This window comes from Dryobates pubescens, chromosome 13 (assembly GCF_014839835.1).
Source record: "Dryobates pubescens isolate bDryPub1 chromosome 13, bDryPub1.pri, whole genome shotgun sequence".
Lineage (NCBI taxonomy): Eukaryota > Metazoa > Chordata > Aves > Piciformes > Picidae > Dryobates > Dryobates pubescens.
In genome coordinates this window covers 17277510-17302339 of record NC_071624.1, presented here as the reverse complement: position 1 = coordinate 17302339, position 24830 = coordinate 17277510, and the positions used below count along the sequence as shown (strand labels likewise).

The window sequence follows — 24830 nt, the reverse complement described above, 5'->3', positions numbered from 1 at the left end:
AGTCCGACACGCAGAAATGCACTGTCTGTTTGAAGACAATTGCCTGGAAAGATATAAGCTCCCAGACTGTAAATTTGTCGCAGTGCTGGCCCTCCGAGATGGTGTTATCTTGGCTTGGTGGATTCAGTGAATTGGAAGCTCCAGGAGGAAAGAAATAAGAAGGAGTCTTGACGTTTCTGGCAGTGTTTTCTACATGCAAAGCACAGAACGAGCTTGAAGCAATTAATGTTTATTAAAGAAGAATGGGAGGGCGTGAAAGGAAACTGATAACGTGAATTTCTTCAGTGAAAGTAATAAAATGTTCTGTTTCTATGGGAAAAAATTAGAAATAATAACAACAGTCCTTACTAGGAGCACCCTACATTTCAAAATCACTATTAACTTCAGCCTGTGAGCTCACTGAGGAAGGGACAGTCATTTACTACAGCTTGTACAATGCGCAGCACAACAGGGTGCTGCCCTGCCCGTCGGTGGGAGTTACCAGCAGACAAATATTAGAGCAATATTAATCATCACAAGTGAAAGTGCAGCATTAAGCTGCCATTTCAAAGTCTCTGGGTCTGAGCCGAGTGAGGAAAAGGCAGGGAGGGAGGTCTGGAGGCTCAGCCTGACCAGCACAGGGCACCACGCACAGAGCTGGGCTGCAGCCCAGCCTCCTCCAAAGCATCCCTGCATAACCCTACAGCATCCTGGCCAGGATTTCCCTGAGGATTTGGCTATGGATTGCAGGAGGCAGTGCCGACTTCCTAGGGGCAGACCTAGCTGCTGAGCAGGTCTGGGGTTACCAACACCACACACACATCTTGTACAACCCCAACGCTAAAAGCAGGTGGAAGCAAGGTGCTTCTTATGCCAGAGCATAGGTATTTGCAGAGGTAATCTGTACAAGTGGATTAAGCACGATTTTTGGCTTCATTTAAATGTTTCTTTACATTGTTTCCCCTTTGATGTAAATGTATATGTCCCAATGAAGTTGTTCCCTACAGCAGAATTAAATTGAAGAACTGCACCCAGACCTTCTTTTCCAGCCAACAAGGGAAGAAAGAAAGAAGAAAAGAAAAAAGAAAAAGAAAAAAAAAAAAGAAGTAAGCCACCACCTTCTGGTTTTCAGAGCTGGAATACAGTCTCTCAGAGTACAACAGAGAACAACTTGACCATTCTGGAAAGATGCTTTCCAGGCAGAAGAGGGAAAATAAATAGATACAAATAACCAGCAGCTTCAGAAGAGCTTGGCTGCATCCATACCTACACACTGCACAAAGGCAGTGAGATTTAGACAATGTACAGCTAAGATGAAAATGATACTGTGGAGCTAAGCAGGACGACACCTGGCTCGCTACTAGCCCAGTGCATTGGGGTTACCTCCACCCCACAAAAAGAAAGAACAAGCAAACATATTTCTTTGCAAAGATAGACTTCATATTAGCTTTTTGACCTGTTTGAGCTCACATATAGAACTGCCCCAGCTGCAAGCATCAGCATGCCCCTTGCTATGAGGCTCAGCTTCCACGCTAGGGGTGGGCCAGGCTCTAGTCCACATACTTCAGCATCTCTGCTACAGGACAAGTAGCTTCTCCTGCTGCCCATCTACTCAGAATGAAGCTCAAGAAAAGCAAAACTGATAAGGATGGGGAGAGAGGAGAAGGCAGATCACAGGTTATTTGCTAAGACACAAATCAGGTGTTGCATTTTGAAGGCTTCTGTTCTCAGTCCCGGAGGTACTACATTGAAGTAATTGTCAGGAATTAAGATATCTGTCAATTCCTGTTCTCTCCCACAGCTTGCCCAGCAAGGAATGTTTATAAGGCAAAGTTCTTCCTGCAAATCCTTATGGATAAATCCCACTGAAATCAGCTGAGGTCATGCACAAGCCTCCTAGGCCATACCATGGACTGAAGACCACCCCTCCCTTTCATCCCTAATGCAGGTCTCCACATTCAGTATTTTATTTATTACACCCCAACAAATCCTCCCAAATTAATCTCCCTGAGCTTACAGGGCCCTTCCCTTTAAGTTCCCCCTGGCTCAGACATGCAGATGGGAGAATGGCCACCCTGGGCTAAAACACACATACACGCACATGACTTAACACCCTGATCCTCCGGGATAAGCTATGAGCCTGTAAATCACCACACTTCCAGAAAACAATAGCTACCTCTTGTTTAAATAAAACTGCACCTGCTATATTAACATACCAGTGAACAATCACTTTGTTTTTCACTAGGCATCCAGGCTGAAGCCACTCTGCTTCCTGACCCATATACTGGAAGGCTTATTCTTAGAAGGGTATAGGGGTGTCATGCCGCGCAGCAGCATTTCGTGGTGATCACCTTCCTTCCTTCTTTTGTACTTGGGGTGGTACGTGGTTTTGTTTAGCTTTCAACAGGTTTATTTCCATCACAGCCCTTCAAGACCTTGCAGCCCTTCTTTGGCAAATGTTCCTTCTTTCTTGTTTCCTATCTGGGGCTATTGCAAGCAATTTATGCCATTTTGAGTCATTTTTCAAAAGAGTTTGGGCAAAGCAGGCGTCAGCTGAAAGTTTCTTTGCCAAATGTTCAATCATTGCTAAATCGTTTTGCTCTCCCCCCAGCAGGTTAATTGTGATGCCTGTTTCAAGTTTGTTTATCTCTGCTCAATGCTTGTTTATTGATTGCACTGGGACCCTTTTCTAATGGAGTTATTTTGCTCAAATAAGTTGCTCAGCAGTGACTGAATAATGGACTGCTTGAAAAGGTTGGGTCATGGATGTAGGGTGCTGTAAGAGTTTTGTAGGAAAAGTACTGAGTGGGTACAAGAGCAAAGTTCTCTGCTCTACTGAGAAGTGTGGTGACTCCAGCAAGGAGCATGGATGGAGCATTCTAAGCCCAAAAAACAGTTTTATTTCTGAATCTGAACTCACAGCAAACCCAAATCCAGCCCAGCTAGTATGTTTCCATTTTGGTGTGCATCTCGTGTCCTGAAGTCTACTGTGCTCAAACCAAGCATCCTGCCTCCACTTGTCACCTCCACCCATGCCTGGGAGTGATTCCTCACAGCTGGCTTTCCAGGAACACAGTGCCCACTCTTCCTTGCATCCTTTTCCTGGATGCCTTCCCCACACCACACTTCCTGCTCATCCCACACAGCTCCATGCTGGACCCGGCACCTCCTGGTTCACACAATTGTTTCCACTCTAGATTGCCTGAAGCCAACAGACTTTGGGGGAGTTGCACTCCATGGCACCATTCTACAGTAACATCAAGGCTTCAGCTATTTCAAAACAAAGCTGAGCTTATAAAACACCATCTGTATGAAGACCATCCTGCTCAGTTGTTTTGGAAATTGCAAGAATATTTGTCCTGCTCTTGAAGACACTACTATTAGGTTACTCCTCTTCCTCTTAATCCAGTTACAACACTGCAGTCTGAGCAATGAGTGATCTTTAGTGCAACAGCTCAGAATTAAAGAGAATATTATCAAACTGCATTTCAAGGCACTACTTGGAGTTTCTTGTAAATCCTGGAAGCCAGGTTGCAACGGTCTTCAATGATCTGGCCAACTCTGACCAAAAGGCCAAGTGTGATTTCCTCTTACACAAACCCACAGACACACAAGCCCACACCACTATCCTACCACATGACTCTTTCATAAGAGCAACAATCTCTCCACTCCTCATCTACAAAGTCTCCATCCAGCCCACTCTAGTTATTGCTCCTTCCCAATCAATATATTAAATTACTTTTAAAAAGCTTCCATATGCAAGCCATAACATTTCTCAAAGTCCCATATAGAGGAAGAAATTACCCTGAAAGCCAAGTTAACCTGATGAGCCCTCTATAAGTAAGGTGTGTAACCATACAGTGGAGGAAACAATGCCTGAAGACCTCCTGAAGACCTGCCTTGACCAACACTTGCCCTTTCACCCATGACATGACCCCACTGATACCTCTGCCCAATGCCTTGGCCAAAATCTCCAGCAGCAACAAGTGATTCAGCCCAGAAAGCCCAAACTGAGGTACAAAGCACCTGCTGTGCCTCATACCAGGTCCAGCAACAAGAAGACCCATGTCACCAGTGCCTGCAGAGCTGCACCTCTGCAAGACTCATAAACGCTGCAAGTCTCAGCAGTGACCACAGCCACTCACATGGGTGCTGTCACTATGCCACAAGAGAGGTCCCCTGTGGAACGGTTAGGTGCTGGGAAGCCTTTTCAGCCCAGCAGCAGTTTGGGGGCAGGAGGAACCAGTACATCTTACAATGAAGGGAAGCTGAGCCAAGCTCTAGATGAGCCCCTCCCTGACACAAGGGCATTTGAAATGTGGACCAAGAACAAACCTCCCTGTTAAATAACGGCTAGTTTCGTGTGGTGAAAAATGTGCAATATTGGGTTCACAGCTGAATTCCAAACTGCTTGGCCATTTTCCCTTCAGCTTCCCAAATTTATTGAAGTGTGGGAGCTTGACTCTTTTTATAGTGTTCAAGTGACTGGCACATCACTCAGTCTGGAGACTCGCATCCCTCATAACTGCTGTGTCTGAGGGCAGACTCAGCTCTTGCATTTACACATGCTGGCCAAGTTCAACATCTACTTGTGCATCCACAAGACAGCTAATTTCTGCAGAACCATCATTTATCAGCCTTGCTTTATTTTGCTGCACTGGGGGCTACTTTCCTGTCTTGCTTTTCCTTCATTTCCAGTCAGGTCCATCATTGACCCACCCAAACACAGTGATGATCCCACAGGAAGCCACCGCTCTCAGCATCTGTCAGATTCACAAGGGTCAGGGGCACAGGGGGAGGCCATTCCTATCACTATTGGAGACAAGAGAGAGACTTTCATTCTCACAGAAGATGGTTGTCTGCTCACTGTAGACATCTGCCAAGCAGAGGGACCATTTTGTGTCCCAAAAGGGTGAAGAGAAAAGCAAAGGGGAGGAGGTTGCTGAGAGCAGGACAGGTGATGCAACACTCTGCTCCCCATGTGAATCTTTGGCCCCCACACCCTTCTCCTGCTGTAGCCACTAGAGAGCACTTCTTCCCTTCCCTTTTATCAGTCAGGCTCACAGATTGAATGTTATCAATTGACAGCTTTAAAGCTAAGGAATTGTATAAATTAAACACGGTCTGCAGCAAATATACTGAGGAGCTAGAATTTATATACACACTAGATATGGGAGCTCTTAGTTATTACCCACTTAAGGCCATGGCACTGATGAATGGTAAGGCCACCCTATCCCTGAAGGCACTTTTCATTACCCACAGTGTAGGAATATTGAGAGAGTGTGTGTATGTATCCAGCATGACTGCTCATTTCCATAGTTCTCCATCAGGTTTGCATTCAGTTTATAAAATAAAAAATTACTCTGGGGACATATTTCACTCATTCCAGAACCCTTTCTCTCTCCCTCTCCCGCCTTCAACCCATATCCCAGCTGCCTCTTTCCTCCTCCCAGCCCTGATACTGTAACAATGCCTTTAAATCTGATGGTGCTTATTAAATGAAACAACTTAATTACTATCAATATATAATGTTGTGTACTTCAGCCTCAACTGAGACGTCTGATCCCATTCTGCTCCTGACCTTTAATGGCCATCAAATCAAAGTAATTTTGGTCACCTCAGAACAGCTCTGACACATGCCCAGGTCAGGAAGATGAAGGGACACTAATCTTCCATGTTACCCTGCCCATTGTTTAATACCTTTTTCAATAGAATCTAATAACTGGAGAAACGCCAGTTTTCTGTCTAGTTTGGGCTAAAACCTCTTTTGCTGAAAATAAATAATTATGGAACATTCTGAATAGCCCAGGGTTTACATAATTGGTGCCTCTTAGAGCAATATACTTGCCTTTGAAGTTTGCAAGGAGAGGAATTTTGGAATTCAAATCAGCAGTAGCACTCCTGAGTGCGCTCCACTCTCCACCTTGGAGGGGCCAGCGCCAAAGGAGGCTTAATTAAGGGAAGTGAAAACCACTCTCGATTCACCAAGGTAACACAACAAGTGCATTGCTTCCTCTGAATCGAGGGGAAAATAGCAGGAATGCTTCCACTCAACGGCAGCTATTCTGCAGGCTGGGATCCACAGCCTTTGGGGCAGGGGGGAGACAAAAACAAAGTGTCATAAAATGACCAGTAACACAGCAGCCCACGCATTAGGACAACAGGAGTGTTTAGGTTCAGGCATTACTATTTATACATATTGTTTCCCCAGTGCTAAACAAGTTTTCCCATGCCAAAGAGAGGGACGCTGCCAGGAGAGCTAGACACCCTGTCTGGATGGGACAAATAGCTTGACCTATCGACGGGGCTCCTGGATGCAGCAATATTTTATAGCAGGCTCACTTTGCTAATGCACTTGCACCAGGCAGCTCTCAAAGCAGCCCCACGCTCCGGAAAAAACTAAATGCAGCATGAAAATGTCACGTCAAGGTGGATATTCTCTGGATAAACCAGCCCTGGCTGCATCAAATGCAGGGGCAGGAAACTAGGGAAACGTTCAGGAATTGCCAGGTTTCAAATCAGCCCTGCCTTCAGCATTTGTGAAAGAGGGAGGCTACAAATCATATCTGCCCAGCTTTTGAAAATGCCAGTCACGGAAGCTGAGCAGAAAACACAGAGGGATGTTTTTGTTAATTACTCGGTTCTCCAATACCCATTCTTTACCTTAAGTCATTAGTCATGCAACATAGCAGGTAGGTAACAAAACCCAGCGACCGAGATTTATAGGGCATCTCTCAACCGGAGGGTCCCGCAGCAGCTTGCAGGCTTGGGATTACATCATGCCAGAGTTCTTCAAAGGCTGAAGGGCCAAAACCACCTTTGGTGCAGCCTCCATCACAGTGCAGGTGCTGCTCTGGGTCACAAGGAGCTTTGCAGGCTCCAACCCTCCCAGCTCCCACTGGAGGCAAGTAGAAGCAGGATGTGACAGGCACCATACAGCTCAGCCTCCCTGTACTGCTGGTGCAAGGGAAATGGGGAGGAATGCCATCAGCTTCGGGGGAGTTATTGGGGTGTAACTCAGAGTAGGATTTGTAATCCATCCTCACCCAGACACTTACTTGAGAAGGAATCCAATGTTTGGCTGCGCATATGCCAGAATCACTTCACAACCACTGAATGCATTTACGGTGTAATTGAATCCTTCAGTGATTTTTCTTAAGGGGAAACCCTGTTCATCGAGGGTCAATTCTGCATCATTAGAGTTAATGGGAGTTTTGCCACTTACTTGGTGACAGTAGGGCTGAGGAGGGAATCAGGGCAGGGCAGATGGCTCTGTGAAATACATCAGCAGCACCTCTGGCTGCCAGCCTGAGAGTCATGAAAGGAATAGCTTTGCTTTATTTTGAGGACAAGTTTACTCTTAAATTAAATTAATACTGAACCACAGTCAGAGGTGTGACCAAGCTTTGCTCTCATCCACACTGAAGTCAGTCTGGAGGGAAGCTGCTGATATCATTGAGGAGCCAGGCTCAAACCCTGCAGTGGTCAGTGCTGGACATGGAGTGGGGTTAACACTGCCATGACTTGCTTACCCCACACTGACTTTGCAAGATAATAGCATCTCCTCTCCACATGCGCAAGGCTGGAGCATAAAATATTCTTTTGAATCAAAAGTAGGCACACAAAAGCATTCTTCCTCATAAACTGCCATGCAGACCTTTTCCTTTTTCCCAGCCAGCCGTTCTCTGCATCTGATCCCACATCTGGTTGCCCTAAGTGGAAAACGCTGGCAAGTTTCAATGGCGTGAGTCAACTCCCATAACCAAGAAGGGCACAGCCTAGACCACCAGCTCACAGCTTATGAGTCTTTCCTAGAGAATTCAGAGATAAAAGATCCCTGCTTTATTCAAAGAGAGCCAAACCCTGCTGATACCCAATTTTGCTTCTATTACCTCATTAATAACCTGCAGACGTTTGCAGCTTACACTTCTTTATGTCTGCATTGTGGTCGTCATACGCAGGCACGAGGTCTATTTCTTGTCATATTTGTTTTGGGTTTAATTCCCAGTTCTAGTCTATGCCTCTGCCACCTTTGCAGGGCTGGGCTTAATTAACCCTTTTGTGTTCTCTTTGCAATGAGCTGCAGCAGTCGACAAGCAATACACCATCTTTTAACAGGTATTAATGCATTCACATGAAAATATTCATTGACAGCTTTATGTAGCATGGAAATCACTAAACATGGGATTTAAAGCACAAAAGTGGCATTTAGCAGTTAAGTGTAAAGGCATGTTCACATGTCACTTAATTGTAAACACGTTTAACGTGTGTACGTGCCGCTAAAACCCAACTCACATCTTTAACAAATATTTTTTTTCATGTTGGCCAGACTGGCAAAATTGAAAATAAGTTAAAGTAATTTGACCATGTCAGGTAAAGTCTTTAAAAAAAAAAAAAAATCATTAAAAGAAAAAAAGTAACTGTTTTAAATGGGGGATAAAACTGTTTACAAGTTTTTAACTGTAAAATATTTCTTTTCTTCTTGTATCTTGCCAATATCAATAAAGAAACAACATGTATAAATATATATAAACAGACACTTGGCATATGAACAGATTTCATGAAATATGAGTAATAGGGCAGGCAAATTCAAAGTATATTTCTTTTTTACTGTATTGAACGGACAGGTTACCGTAAAGAATACATTATGTGCAGATGGATGAAAAGACAAAGAGCATGCAGGATACGTAGGATATGAACAGGGTGTTCATTTCCAGGTAGAAATGCAAACATTTTGGTTCATTTCAGATCTCACTTACACTGCACTATTTGGTGTAATTTCATTGACTCCCATGTATTTGGACTTCGGTCCAGCAAAGCACTTAAACACATGCTCAGCTTTAAGCGCACAATAGTCCCCTTGAAGTCAAATTAAGCACATATTTACGTGCCTTGCTGGATCGGGGCCATACTACAGATTTACACAGATGTAAGTGAGCTCAGATGAGCTCAAGCCACAATGTTTGTGTCCAGATTCAAATCCAATTGGCAAATGCTTTCAAAAGCCAGAGGTATTTGGATTAGGGGTTTTGGTCCAAGCCAATCTGTAACTTTAGTACCTGAACCCGCATTTCTTGTGCGCCCAAGACTCCCATCGGCATTAGTGGAAGCTTTGGAGGCACAAGAAGTACAAGAGCAAGACCTCTGGGACTGAAGAGCCAATTTACTTAAACCCAAATTATAACATTTTTTAACCTTTAGATTAAACCAAACTCCCACCAGAGTTCAGCCCTCGCTCCATTACATTTCTCACCCAGCATTTGGATTTTTTGTTTATCGTATTACTATTGCTTTTGGCTAGCCTTCACTTTATTATATAACATTAACCTAGGAAAAACTAATGGGCACCATCAAATAGCTGTTAACATCAAGCACTTATAAACAAGTGCCATTAGAGAACCAGGAGAGAGCACAGGAACTCATTTACATTACATCTGTTAGCACTGGACACACAGATTTACCGTTTCGAATGGTAAATAATGCCCCAACCTGGGCAGAAATTAACTTCCAGGTTTTTTCCACAGACTTCACCAGTCCAGTAAATGGACGCCACATGCGGTACCCCTAGCCACAGGATAAGCCAGCTAAGAGGTGCTTAGAGCCCACAGTGACAGACACTTTTACCCATGTGCACACACCAACCTCTAAACATCTCCTGCTTCTTCACCTGGGGCATCAGATGTGCAAGTCCCTTTCCACATGCTCATGGGAAAATACATTTTAAAAAGTCATCAGGAATAGAAGTTGTCACCTACCACTCTCTAGCATGCTCTACATGGATCAACAGGTTCTTGCTTCTGGTATTGCTCAGAGCAGGAGTGGCTGCTGGCTTTGCAAAGCCTGTGGTTCCCATAAACGTGGGAAACACCAGCAGCACCATGGGAAATCCCACTGCCCCACCACTGAGGGCAGCACAAGAGGCTTCGGCAATTCCTGTTCTCTCCAGAGGATGCTCCTCAACAGCAACTGCCTCCACCGCACACCTTGCCCCCACTGTGGTCAGCAAAGCCTCTGTGGGATGGCACAGCCTGTCTCTGATGGCTTTATCAGGTGCTTGTATAGGATTAGCACAGCTTCGCCTGCTTATTGACCAAAACCACAGTGAGATGGTGCTATTCAGACACCTCCACTGCTGCAAAGACAAAGGGCAAAGCTCTCCCCCACACAGAGCACACTGTAAGCTTTCAAGAGAGAAAGTCTCAGAGTATCTTCAGTCATCTGCCTTCTTAATGCTATTAACCAGGACAGTGTGAAACTAAAGAAACACACTGGCTTTTGCTGCTGGCTGCTGGTGATCTAAACCTGCAGCCAGAAGTTAATGATTTACCCCCCCCCTTTTTTTATATGCATTTCTGTACATTGAGGAAAGTACCCAGAACACGGCAGAAGCACAGAGCTGGAAGAGGAAACAATGGAGGCGTTGACACTCGAGGCTGCAGCAGAAAGTAGAAAAAAGGCATGGCATCCAACACCTATTCCCATAACATTTTAGCTGTGGATGGGGAGATTGTGCTGGGAACAGAGCAATTTGTCGTTCCCCCAAGCTAATCTCAGACATCATCTGGAAAGCACACAGAGGAGGGAAAAAAGTTTTCCTCCCATTGCTTTGGGGTTTTGTAACCAACACTGAAAAAAAATCAATGCCAGTAGACACAACACTAAATAAGTGAAAACTTTGCAGGAAAAAAAGAAAATTAGGTATTTCCTAAGAAAACATCAGATCATTTCTCATAGCCTTTCTCCAAATTCCATGAGGAATTTGTTGATACCAGTTCTGGAATAACACCTTGAAACTGCAGTTATAGAACGTCATTACACTGAGGAGATGGAATGAGCTTCAACTACAGGCAGCACTGGGGGAAACTGAGGCAATAAAGAGGCAGCTTCACATTGGGCCACAGCCCCTAAGACAGCTCAGCCCCAGCCCTGCTCAGCTGTGTGGAAGTGAAGCTCAAGAGAGGCAGGACACACCCTCAGAATCTCTTTTTTTCCTTTCAACTGAGTAATCTTCACTCCTGTATCTCCCACCACCCTTACATCCCATCATATTTCAGGCCATCCAGCACTGTGAGGTGCATGAGCTGGGAAAAATACTGGTGCAACCACAGGAAGAAATCAGCTGGGCAGCCTGAGAACCTGAAAGGCTGCAGAGGACAACATCCCAACTCTTTAGCATGTAATGATAAAAGCAGATGCCCTGCTCTTCCACACTGGTTTGGTTTTTGTTGTTTTGTTTTGGGGATTTTTTTTTCCCTTTGAAACCTCCACAACTTAGTTAACAGCCTTTCCTCACTTGAATGTTCAGGAAGCCAGTAAAGATATAACTCAAGTCTAATCTTTCGCTTCTCTTCAGCTGGTGTTGCAGATCTCAATAGAGTTTTTTAAGCACTTTATACCATTTTTTTAAAAGCCACCAAAATCAGTGTAATACTAGAAAGATATCCTAAGAGCTGATAATGGCACTGAGGGCTTGAAAGCACAAGAGTGACTGATGGGTAGTCTTGCTAATTCTGTATATAGGGCAGAGGAATGAAAGATGGATAGATAAAATAATGCTGTTATGTAGCCATGAAAACAATCCTATAAAGATATTCCCAGAAATTAAAGCCCAGGCTGTCTCACCATGATCCTATGCTCTGAAACAACTGACACTGAGGGAAGAATACAGTCCCCAGGAACATCCAGAAATCCAGACGGGAGGAAAATATACTTCTTTTAAAGAACTGTAAATATTTTCCCCTTCTAAATGTTAGAGGCTGGAGAAGACCTTGACGGAGTGAAGATTGTCCTGAATCTGCTTTCTCCCCACCCTGATGGATACCAGGGCAAACAGCCAGCAGAGCCACATTGAGCCCATCCCCTGCCAAAGCAGGTTCTGCTCTCACACCAGTTTTACACCAGTCTAGCTCCGTGTGCTCTGGGGCTGTTACTTTAAGCATGCTAAGAGGAAAAAACGCCTCCAGGCCAGTGCTATCTGTGTGGTTCCTGTGGCTGACAGGAGGTATGGCTGGGCAGGCCACATCTGATCGGCCAGGGAAAGTTCTGCCTGCCTCTGCTCTTCTGACGGTCAGGCAAAAGGTATCTTGGAGAAGAAAGGGACAAGAAACTCCAAGAGTGAGAGAGTTTGGCTGAAAGCCCCACCAGTAAAACATAACTTTTTCTTGCTAGCCTCCTGCAGAATATGTCTTTAAGCTATTGGCAGATTTGAATACAGAGAATATTTTCTGTATTGAGATGACCCAGGTAATTTCTGAAATTAAGTACCTTCTTCACACTTCACTTTTATTCACCATGTACTCCTGTTAACTCAACCCAGTGTCCAAATACAGCAACAAGAGCTTACTATTTGGATGCAGCTGTTTTTCTAGCCATTCATATCACTTTTCTTTCCTTTTTGTTCTTTCCTCAACCTCTTTTTTACTGCTGTTAAATTCCTTGCTTTCATTTTTGCAGGAGTTCAGCCTTCCAGCCCACTCTCCAATGCTGTTAGACATCAGCTCAGGCTCAGACTTATTACTTCTGATATGTCACTCTGCAGGCAGAGAGCCTAAAGCAACACTGCTCCCTCCAGCCCTCGCAAGCTTCAGCTGGATCTTCACCGACCCACAGAGCAGCACAGCTATTTCTGCAGAGCAGGAACCTGGAGGAAGCATGTGGATCTGAAAAGTAAGCCCAGCACCTTATTTTACACTGAGCCACTGAAACGGGAGACTAAGCAGGAGGTCAGAATGCACCGAGACGATGGAGCCGTGTTAGTTTGTTGCGTTCATGCGTGTATGTACATACAAAATGCTACAGCACTGGGGAGAGGAAACCATGGAGAGCAATGTATTCAGAGACTAATTAGCATTTGAAACACACTGATCATCTCTTAAGATATGTCCTGAATTCCTTTAATATTCTGGTGCAGAAAGGTGTGGAGAAAGGTGTCAGCAGAGCTGATTTGTCTCCTTTTGCTTAGGGGTCTGGCAGCAGTCCATCAGGCACGTCCCATCTCCCAGTCCTCTCCCTCACCCCACCCCTGCCTACTGTCTGGTCACTTCCGTCTTATTTCCAGTGCTACTTTTGCTGCTGGCAATGAGAGATAGCCCTTTCCTTCCAGTGAAACCTCCTGAAAAGAAAATACAGCCATCAGAATGCATTGAATACTCCTTTTTTCCCTCTACTTTCTTCTCCTTTTTTTTTTTCCCCTTTCCCACAGTGGTCTCTGCATTCCCTTATCTCATTGGAGCTGCATAAACAGAACCGAGTGCTGGTGAAGCCCAAATTCTGTTTAAAACCCCAAAAAGAGCTTTTAAGGTTATATCTGAGTCCTCAGACCAGTTGTAACTGGGAGAAGAAATGTCTGTGATTTAGTGTCTAATAAACAAACCACCAAGGTCAAGATGGCATCTTCTCCCATACCCATAATCACTTCCCTCAACAGTCTGAGTTGTTGCATGTATCAGCAGTGCTCCCTCTGATGCCCAGCCACATTTAATTTTCCTTTTATAAATGACTTCCCAAAGAGAAGTGAGTGTGAATTATGACACTGTAAAATAGAGTTTTAAAAGATGAGCCAGACTGGGTGTAAAATGATGATTTGTGTGAGGAGCAAACATAAGGGATGGAATTCTGGGCCTAGATTTCCATGCGTGTATTTGGGGCTAAAGGTTAAGGGACAAATGATTTTAACAGCCTTTGTTTTGGACGATGGGCCTTGAGATTGTGAGGATCACCTCACCTGTAAAAATCAGGGCTCTTAAATAATTAGGAATACTTTGTCCTTCAAGAATAAGTGTATGTTGCTCATCCCTGGACCTGGGTCAAAATATTCAGTCAGCTGTAAAAGGACTATTCCTTCCAAGAGCTACCCAGCCATGCTGGGCTTAGTGTATAGCTTTTTGCAGCAGAGCGGAGTGCTGCTGCCATATCCTGCCCAGTGGTTTGATCCAAAAATCAGACATTTTAGGAACCAGGAGTGCATGACACTGCTTCCCACAGCAGGTCCATGTTGTCCACAAAGCCACAGCACCTTGGCTTCTAAGATTTCTCTCTATTGACAAAATATTAGATTTAAAACCATTGTACGAGTAACAAAATTGCAATCAGAACTTAGGGAACTGCTAAATAAAGCCTATTTTACTGTCTAACTTCTAGGAAAGCCATAAAATTATCAGTCCTCTCCTTCCTCAAAGTATTTTCTTTGCAGTTTGTGATGCTCCGTGGGGTCTTTCTCTATGTGAATTCCGTGACTGTTTGGCTCCAAATTATCTGGATGTAAAACTGAGCTTATGAAGCTTCACTCAGAGGTTGTGTGGACCCTTTTTATTGGCATAGACTTAAAAAGAACCTTAATAAACCTTATAGGCTTGGGGGACTTTTTGGTTGCTGGCACTTGCCAGCCGCACTGCTCACATCCCTCTTGCAGCGCTCAGGTGGAAAGCAGGCTGGAACCACAAGATGGGGATTTTATAGGGCTGGATTATCTGCTGGTATTGCCCTCTTCCTTCCCAGCAAATCTCAGAGCTGTTTTCTTTGAAAGCAAGTGGGTGATGCTGCAAGGATACTCATAGCTTAATGCAGCTTGGTCACCCAAGGTTACTGACACAGCCAAAAATAATAGGGTCGTCTTAAATGGAGCCGGGGGGCCATTTGCTGGCAGAGGGAGAGGTCTGATGGGATTAAAACTGAAGCACATCCACCCATGTGCAGGCAGAAAGCCTAGCACTCTGCAGTCCTGACTCCATGGATTTTCCTCAAAGCATCCATTTCTTCTTGGGATTTTATTACTGCCTCCAATGATGTTGTAATTGCATACATAGGGCAGCAGGCCCGAAATTTAATCTGCATTTCTTAGGGCCTAAGCTGTGTGCAGGCTGCCCATGTTTGCACAGAGCTCAGCACAACAGGCATCCAGTCCTGGCTGGGTTCTGCGGTCGCTGCTTTAATTCAAGTCATAATAAATAATAATGCCAGGTTGGAAATAAATCTTCTTGGTTTGGTCCATGGCTGATCCTTCAGCGTGGTACATGGTGAAAGCACCAGTTGGGAAGTTATGCTGTTCTGGGTCTAACTCTGTGCCACCCCTTCTGGCTCACTGGGTTGGGTTTCCGTTGGGGCATTGGCTTAATATAGACAAGTTCACCTTTTCTCTTGTCATGAGCCTGGTCACTGATCCTACAGACACTGCACAGCTTCATTACCCAAGAGTTCTCTGATCTGCATCATCTGGAGCGACCTAGTGTGTCATTTCTTCATTTCTCTTTACCTTGCCTTTCTCTTCCATCACACCACATACCACAAACTCCTGGACAGTAATTACTCAGGAAGAGAATAAGTGTTTAAGAGCTGGAAGAACCAGAACAAACATATAATACTGTTTACAATTAACAAGTCTTCATTACTGTTTTGAATTATCATTATGAGACAGCAACAATGAAACAGCAAAAACATAAAGCAGTGCTGTTAACTTGGATGCAGCTGATATCCCTTTGCTTTTTGATGTGTATTCTTAGACCAATCCTCCATGCCAGTCCCTGCAGCCAAAAATACATCAAGAAAAATAGAAACATCACTTCAAAATTCTTTCGAGCATGTTTCCTTTTCTCCCTTTATACAGAGCCACAAAGAGAATGGGAAGGATTAAAACTCACAAATAGCATTGCTTAGTTCCTCACCAAGGTGCAAGCAAATAAAACATGCCACAGTAAGTTCAAATTGTGAAGAGTTTTCAAGAGGGGAAGGTTAATCATTTCTGTCAAACATTGAAAATGTTAAATGGTTTTGAAAACAAAAATACAAGCACCACCAGCGACTCAAGCTACGTTTTACACAAGTTGGGGTGATATTTTTCCAGCAGCCAGTGCTTGTCTCCCACATACCCTCTGTTTGTCTGAGATGAAATTGGAAAGCATTTAATAGAGTGCTTACCAGAGGCACGAGGTGCTTGCAGCAGCAAAGCTCTTTGTTTAGAAGGTACAGATTTGAGCTATTTGGAGAGCCACAGTCCTTGGGACACAGACCCTGCAGCACAAGCCAGGGGTGCTGGACCCCTCCTGCACCCTCTAAGCACCCACCTCATCTTCCAGCAGTCCTCAACCTACAGGAATGATGGAGAGCATGGGGGATGGATGGGTCATGGTAGGAAACAAGCATAAAAAGACACCACAGTCTCCCCATCAGCGGCGTTCATATTTCATGGCAATGGCTAAAATGACTCTAAAATAAGGCCAGATTATAGGGCCAACCTAATTCACTTACACGGATGTAAATTCAGGTATCTATTACAATTTTGCATGTTGGAGCTCACCACAGAGTAAAAGCTGCTGATAAACCTCCTCCCAAGTATCAAGAGAAGCAGATTCCTCCCATCTAGACCAAATCCAAAGCCCATAGCAGTCGGTACAAGCTTCTTCAGCTCCAGTGGGTTTGGGATAAGGCCCACAGTGAGTGCTGAGCCAGCTTTGCTGCCAAAATGTAAAATCCTTTTCCATTGGCTTTGCCAGTTTGGTGTTAATGCATGTGTGAAGGATCTTCAGGGGGAGGGTTTTGAGCATTTTTTTTGAACTGAGGAATGATTTCACCCTTGCCTGCACGTGGACTTTGTGCAAAAGCACAGGAGAGGGGTCAGGAGATGCTTTTCTGAAGCTATCGATTCACTGCTGCAGCATCTCAGTGAAGGGTCCCTAGGGTTGGGTTAGTCTCTGTTTTCCGCTGCAGAAGGGTAAATGTGGATTCATGAGTGGGTGTGGGTACAGAGCCCTCCTCACTAAACCTACATGAAATAAAAGCAGACTTGATAAAAATGGGATGCAGGAAGCAAAAGACCCCTTGGACACAGGTGAGAACCTCATCCCAGTACAAAGGGACCTGCTGGGAGCTGGTATCATTTTAATCCCATTTTCCTTAGTAAACAACATTGCCCCGAACCCTCCTCCAGTTTTCTCTACTGTTCAGCCCTTCTTCCACTGCCAGGATTTTTTGTTGCACATGTCCCATACAAGATGATGTTGCCTTTTGGCTTTCCAGGGGAAGGGCTCTGCCTTCCTGTGGCTTTAGGAACATGTAGCCTGGCCGGTCTCAGGTTCTGCTGGGGCCTTTGCAGGCTGCCACAGCATAAACACTTTCAGCAGGGCACATGTTATGCAGTAAGATCAGCTGAAACCAAACATTTTCCCACTGCACACAATAAACATCCATAATAAATTGCATTATACAAATATATATTTATGGCCTTTTTTTTTGTTTGTTTGTTTCATGTAAAACACCTGGGAATTTTCTGTTAGATGGGTTGATAGGAAGGTCTCAGTGCTCTGCTAATCTAATGATATCTAATAGACAAAATAGTATGATGTTACAAGGGTCTGAAAGCTTTCGTTTTCTGTAGCCTTCTCAGAGATCAAACTGGCAGAACTCATATTTTGTGAAATTTTATACATAATTGGTGATGCAATTGCCAAAAATAACCTAGTCACAGAAGTCTCACTCTTCTGGTTTCCAACTTACAGTAATCACAAAACAGAGCAGCGCTCTGCTCTGCAACGGAATATGGGCTTGGGTCAGGGAGCAAGGGCTATGGTTGTGTGGCAGTTTCCATTCTGCAGATTATTTTACAGGCAATTTAAATTTAGTTTAGAGCCCTGCTTAAACAGGGCTCAAAAGTAATGCACTCATTCAGGCATAGGAGCAATTCTTCAGAAGAGGAATAAAGCTGTAACTTGGGTATCTCTCTTTTCTGAACCAAAATTTTGCTCCAGTGTAAGATTTTCTAAACAAAAGTTGTTGGTGCCAAAGGGGACAGAGCACTTCCAGTACATAAATTAAGCCCAGACCTGCAATTCTTTCAGCATAAAACTCTCCTGCTCATCACATACCAGCCAAGATTTCCAAAAATACTTGAGATCATCATAGTTCTTCTGGAGCCAGCCTCTCTCTAGTCAGTACAAATCCCAGCTCAAACTGTGCTGTGTATCTGCAACCAGAGCTGGCAGCTTGGTAGTTGCTGCACTCGTTTTAAAGTGCAGCCCATACCTCTAGCTACTTCCTTGCCTCCTGTTGTTCCTGGGACTTGGAGGCCATGTGGTACATTTCAGCCTTAACTTTGAATTTCCTTTATTTTGCAGATCAAGCTTGGACATTCCCTTAAGGTAGTGGGGTTTTATGTCACTGCATATATCCCAGTTTAAAAGATAATGCTTCACTGAAACAGACCACAATATTAAACCCTGAAATAAAATGAATTGTATTTCACTTCCCCAGCTCCTGTTGCTGGATTAGCTCATATTTCTTTCTCTTTGTTACATATTTAGCACCAAATACAATATTCATTGCAGGCTAGCTTCCCTCCTCCCACACGGCTCTGTCGTTGCCTTTTCTTCCAGCAGCACTGGAGAAGGCAATGCCTGACTAGAGCCTGAAAATGCAAACAAAAGGGAGGGAACATGAAGTCAATGACTGATCAGGCAGGGTTGTATTATACCCTGAGCATTTTAATGCTTTGATTTAAAATGACAATGCTAAGAGACAGAGTCCTTGGGATAGTAGCATCTACTTCTTAGCTTCTCAATCCCCTTCCCCACCTTGATGCTTCTTAGCTGGGTTTATCTGCTAGCAAACACCTCCCTGCAGCAGTCCCGGCAGCAAAGGGGGCCTAGAGGTGCTTTCTGACACTTACTGGTCTATATCATGATTTATACCCATCTTGTCTGCTCCCTGGTCTGGGTGTTAATAACTGCAGTAGTAATCAACTGCACATTAACATGGCAGGAGCCCACCAGAAAGCCATGGCAGAGCAGCAATCAAATCCCTGTGACCCCAGACCCCTTCTATGTACCCTGACCTCCCTCTGTAAACCCCTACTCCTCCTTCTGATCTTTGCAAAACTCCTCTTTGCCTTGCCCTTAAATGGAGGGACAGAGGTGAGCCCAGCATGGCTCCAGGGATGCCTGTGATACAGGTAAGTAGTGGTAAAGGTAGAAAAGACTCTGAGCCAGACCTTGAACCAAGGTTTTTAATGGCCATTTAGTTTTTAAGTGCATTCCTGCAATCCCAGCCTTAAGCTTGTGTCTCCACACGGAACAGCACTGCTTTAACTAGGTGCATAGATTATAAACCCAGGAAGAGTGGTCTGGTCTGCCCCCCCTTGTATAAAACAGGCTACAGGAATTCCCTAAATTAATTCCTGTTTGGGTTAGCTCATATCTTTTTAGAAAAACAGCCAACCTTAATTAAGACAAAGGAATTCCAGTGATGCTGAAGTCCACCCAGCTCTCAGCAAATTGTTTTGCTGGTTAAATACCTTCACTACTTAAAATATAAACTGTATTTTTAACCTGTATTTGTCCAGTTCTGGTTCTGCTCACTGGATGCTATGGCACTTGTATCTGCTAGTTTGAAAACCATGTGGGATTAAACCTCTTTCTGCTCCTGGCCTATCTAAACTGAGATGATGTCAACCTGATTGTATTAAATTACGACAAAAGAACACTGAGTTACTCCAAAAAATGACAGCAAACCTAGTTAAATTTTAAACAAACAAATATCAGGAATTCTTGGTCGGAAAACTAAGAGTCTGAACAAGCCCTTCCAAAATTAAAGTACATCTGTTTAGAAAGTGGTTTTCTGCAAAGCAAGGCAACTTCTGTAAACAAAGCTTCGCAAGCTGAGATTCATAAAACTTCATTTGCTTCCTCACTGTCCTTTCCGCATTCACCTTGGGCTGAAACAACCACCAGTGCTTTCCTTGATCCTGCTGCACCACATGCCTGTCCTGGCAGAAAATTCATTCCACTTTTTCTCTTGAGCAACTTAGTTGATTTTATCAGGAAGCTGTACTCCCCAGGACAGACAGAAACACTTTCTCTGTCTGGGCACCTTTACTTCCATGTGAAGTCAGTAAATATTTTACATCCCACCACACAAGTACACAATTAGTACATCTGGCAAGTATCCCAGGGAACAACATATATATATATATATGTCTGTGTTTCCAGTATGCACCCACAAACTTTCAGAGCCTGTGTGGATGTACAGCCAGCAGGACACAGGCTGGGAGCACCCCAGGAGCCTATACACACCATAAACCAGCACTTACATTAATTGTGATTGGTTTTGTCTCTCCATGTGCAAACTATCTATAGGTATTTCATAAGCACATAGATATATACACCATATACACACACATATAAATATATCTTTGTGGCATAAACAGACATAGGTGATATAAACACACACATATACAGCAAGCACAGACACATACACACTTATGTGCACTTAAATAAGTAGGTGAATATGAACACTAATAGCCATTTATGGCAACAACAATGAAAGCTGTCCCTGGAGCCCGCCTGTGGTACAGCAGCCAAAATGATTGAGCACGCAGAGGGCACTGCTGCAGCAATGGCACTCACATGGGCCTCTTTTTAGAAATGATTAATATGTAACCAGCATGGTGAACCTGGCTTTGGGTTTAGTCACGATTAGATATCAGGGTGAGTAGAGCAGTTCCACTGAGGACGTTGTGGGATGTCCAAGCAGCTTCCACTCATGCTTCACGAGGAGACAGACAGCAAGTAAGAAGGGGAGAGAGGTAGAGATATGAGGCAGTAATAAAAACTCCCTCGTGCTCAGCTCCATTTGTGTTTGTTTGGAAGGAAAAAGGGGAAAAGCAGCCTGAGAGGCCGGTGTAATAAGATGCTGTAGCTTTCATGAAAGAGGTGAAATAATTTTAAACACAGACACACAATGAGTTTATTTATTTAGAAAGTTGTTAAATAGAGTCTGGGAATTCAAATATTCAATGTTGACATTGTACAGAGCTGGCAGGGAGCCAGCCCCGGCTCTCTGGAGGGACCCAATGGCCACGGCGCCCAGGCCCTCGCCCCTCCCAGCCCACTAACTAGGTAAAAGCCATTAGTTATACCCACAAGCAATATCTGAATCCCAGTCAAATAATGTTGCCTCAGCCAGCCAACTTCAAAGGCGTGTAAGTGTGTTTGGCTTTTTAGTGCTGGAACTGCAGCAATATGTCACACTTTTGAAAGAGTTTTGTAAACAGTTCCTTCCCCTTTGTAGAAACATTTCTTAAGTTTCTTGTACCCCATGTAAACAGTGTTAATTAACAAGGGTTACATTTTTCATTTACAAGCAGGGCTGTATTAATCAGCAGCTCGCCTTTCGGACCGTCCTTTTCCTTTGTGTCCTTTCCCCGCCCTGCACCGCGGCCGGCCCGGGGTGGCCGGGGAGCAGCCTGGAGGCACTGCAGAGCTCGGTCACGGGCAGCATCGCCAGCCACAGCACCACGAAGTTGGCCCCAAAATCAGTGGTGACTGCTGGCCCTGAGGAAGAGATAGTGGGAGAAAGATAGAAAATGAGAAAAGAAAGAGAGAGAAAGAGAGGAAGAGGGAAAGAGAGAAGAAGAAAGAAGGGAAAGCAAATGAAGGAAGATAGAAAGCAAATGAGGAGAGAAAAGGAAGGAAGAAATATATTTTTCTTTTAAAGGAAGAGAATGAAGGGAAGGAAGTAAGGAAGAAAAAGGAGGAAAAGGAATAAAAATAATGAGAAAGAAAGAGAATAAAAGAGAAGAAGAGAAAAGAAAAGAGAAGACGAGAAGAGAAAGAAAAGAAGAGAAAGAAAAGAAAAGAAAAGAAAAGAAGAGAAAGAAAAGAAGATAAAAGAAAAAAAGAAAAGAAAGGAAAAGAAAAGAAAGGAAAAGAAGAGAAAGGAAAAGAAGAGAAAGGAAAAGAAGAGAAAGGAAAAGAAGAGAAGAGAAAAGAAGAGAAAAGAAGAGAAAAGAAGAGAAAAGAAGAGAAAAGAAGAGAAAAGAAGAGAAAAGAAGAGAAAAGAAGAGAAAAGAAGAGAAAAGAAGAGAAAAGAAGAGAAAAGAAAAGAAAAGAAAAGAAAAGAAAAGAAAAGAAAAGAAAAGAAAAGAAAAGAAAAGAAAAGAAAAAAGGAGAAAACTAGAAGCACAGGCAGAAGGAGGGAGCGCACAGCCCCACGCAGGCTCTCCCCTGTGGCAAGGGTTAATGCAGTGCCTGGTGTCAATGTGCCTGGCATGGAACAGGATGGTCCCTCCCGTTCTCTCAACCTCCCATTCCCGCAGCCGCCGCCTGGGAACGCCGCCGGGCTGGACATTGCCGAGCCAAGCCGAGCCGATCCGGGCCCGGGGCGGTGCCGGGCCGGACCGGGTGCGTGGTACCACCAGTGCTACCTCCCCCACGGCGAGGCTGGGCTAGAGGGGAAACAGGCACTGACAGTCGGTGCCAGCGGCAGTAACGGCGCAAAGAGGCAGAGGCGATGATAAAGCGACGGCAAATAAAGCGGCTCGGCGAGAGGGCCGAGAGCTCCGGCACGGCAAACGTTTCCCTGTTCGAAAACAAATTCCCGGACAGAGTCTTTAACAGGCAAATAAACTCGCCAGCGCTGTTTTTCAATCAAGCCTTTTAAGTACTAGACTGAGGCAAATTACAGGCGCAGGAAAACCTGCTGAAACTTAGGAAAGTGTTATTTTACTATCTCAGATGGTTAGAGGGATCTGGATCTACCTTGGCTGCACTAAATTGCCTGTAAAAAACTGGTGATAAAGTGTAAAAGTAACAAGTGCCTCCTTTATTCACGTGTGTTCCCCTAATCTGATCACCTTCTGTCTCTTTATGAGGCTACTGGGTGGCTGGGGGCTACCCCGGGCCGGGCCGGGGGGTTATTCGGGGATACGGTTTCATCAGGCGGGCACGAACCCACCCGAGTGGAAAAGCCGCTGCCCCGGGGGCCGGCCCCTGCGCGGAGCGGAGCGCGGGTGCCCGTGCAGGTGCAGCGCAGCCGGGGCCGTACCCCACTGGGTCCGCACCCCCCCATCCCCCGGGCCCCGCTCGCCGCATCAGCTGCTTCCCGAGAGCGTGGCAGGGAGACAGGATCCGGCGAGTCTTCTCCCTTATTTCTACACCTGGGTATTTAAAAATTCGCTGCCTGTGCCCCGCGAGGCTCTTCTTGTTTCTTCTGATTTTTTTTTCCTTTTTTTTTTGGGGGGGGGGGGGGGAAGTGAAGCCTCAGAATTATTTTTTATCATTTTTACAGTGAGGCCGAGGCGGTGCGCGGTCCAAGTAATTTCTGCTGTGAACAGGGAAAAGCTTCCCGGGGTGTCAGCGACTCTGAGCAATTGGGACGACTTTTCCCTCATGCATAAAGTAGTAAAAGTGAAATAATAAAAGAATTGCGTTTAATCACGATCTAGACCGTTTTCCATGTAAAAGGGTGAAGGCTACAAAATATTTTCTATTCCCATCCCAGCCAGAAAGGACTGGAAAGCTGAAAACTTTTCCTCGCGAACGACTAAATCAGAGGGGTCGCCTCCAACCCTTCTGCCACTTGCCAGCGAACTGAGACGCTCTTCGAGGGGGGAAAAGCCTCTCGAAACACACACCAAAAATAAATCCCAGCTTTTTTAATATGATTTCCTTTATGAGCGGATTGTAACCAAAGGATTATTTAATGCAACGCATCTGTCTGGGGTGGGGGGAAAGTGCTGCTGCTGCTGCTGCTGCAGCGAGAGCCAAGACGCGCAGCTCAGAGTAGAAACTTTACAGACGATCGGATCTCGACCGCGGAGCAGGAGCAGAAGGAGCCACAGCCCTGCATCTCCTAGCAGCGAGAAAAGCAAGGGAAGGATTTTGTGGGGGACGTGAGGTTTTGTTCCGTAATTAGCTCCAAAGCAGCGATGGAAACCTGAAGATCGAACAACAGATTTGTTTTCAAACTCTGGGCGCTGGATTATCCATTTTAAAAGCACCTCATCAAACGCAGGTTGCTGCTGTTGTTGTTGAGGTTCACAGAAAAACTGATGATGATCCGGACACATCTTTCTCTTCCCTTTTCCATACTCCTCTATTTCTTCCCACCCCACCACCCCCTTCACAAATAAAGAGTAAATAAGCATCTGCTTTTACGTCACGCAACTTATGCAACATTTACCCATTTACCTTTTTTTTTTTCCCCTGCCTTTTTTTTTTTTTTCACTCGGAATGCGAGTTGCCATCGTCATGGACATCAATTGAAACTTGCCCAGATGTGTCAGAGAAAATAAAGACATCAGCTGCTTTTAAACTCGGACCCGAAAGCCGGAGGAGTTTTGATGTTGATTCCTTCTTGTTTTTTGGTTTTGGGGGGGTTGAGGTGTTTGGGTTGGGGTTTTTTTAGAAAAATAGCAAGAAAAACAGAGCCCCGGCACCGCAGCAGTTAGAAGCAAAGATCTCTATCATAAAAGAGAAACAGATGGGGTGAGCGTAAGGCAAATAATGAGCGGAGTCGGGCTTTGCGTGTGGACGGCCGAGCCCGAGCCCCGCGGCACAGAGACCTTCGGGCGGCCAAACTCTGGAAAAAAAAAAAAGTTCTGGAAAAGCGCCTGAAATTACAACATTTACATCAGCTTGTAGCGGGGGACTCCAGCAGGCTGGGAACCGCTCCGCGCTGCCCGGCTGTCTTTTCCCCCACCAACCTCTAAACCCACCCGGGACAACCCGCGACCCCGCCTCGCCCCGTACCACCCCACGCACGGCCCGCTCCCAAGCGGTTTCGTGGAGAGGAGGTGGAGGGAGGGTGGAAAGGTGATTTTTTGGCACAAGCCCGCGGTCGAGCGGGGAAGCCCCGGTAGCTCCGCACCGGCTACCTGCGACCGGAGCTCGCCACCTCCCCCGCGGAGCTGCCGCTGCCCCTCTATGCACACGCACGCACACACTGACACCCCCACCCCCCCACACCACCCCCCCTTGCGGCCCCCAGCCCTGCCGACAGCCCACAGCGCCCACTATAGGGCCCGGAGCCTCTCGCAGCCCCCCCCCCCCCCTTCCCCGACAACCCCCACACACACACTCCAGCCC

At 45.2% G+C, this 24830-nt stretch overlaps 1 protein-coding gene across 5 annotated transcripts in view; it reads right to left on the bottom strand.

Annotated features, from left to right (window-relative positions):
* Positions 1-24830, bottom strand: part of MECOM (MDS1 and EVI1 complex locus) — a 355991-nt gene that overhangs the window by 330692 nt on the left and 469 nt on the right. The window lies entirely within an intron of this gene.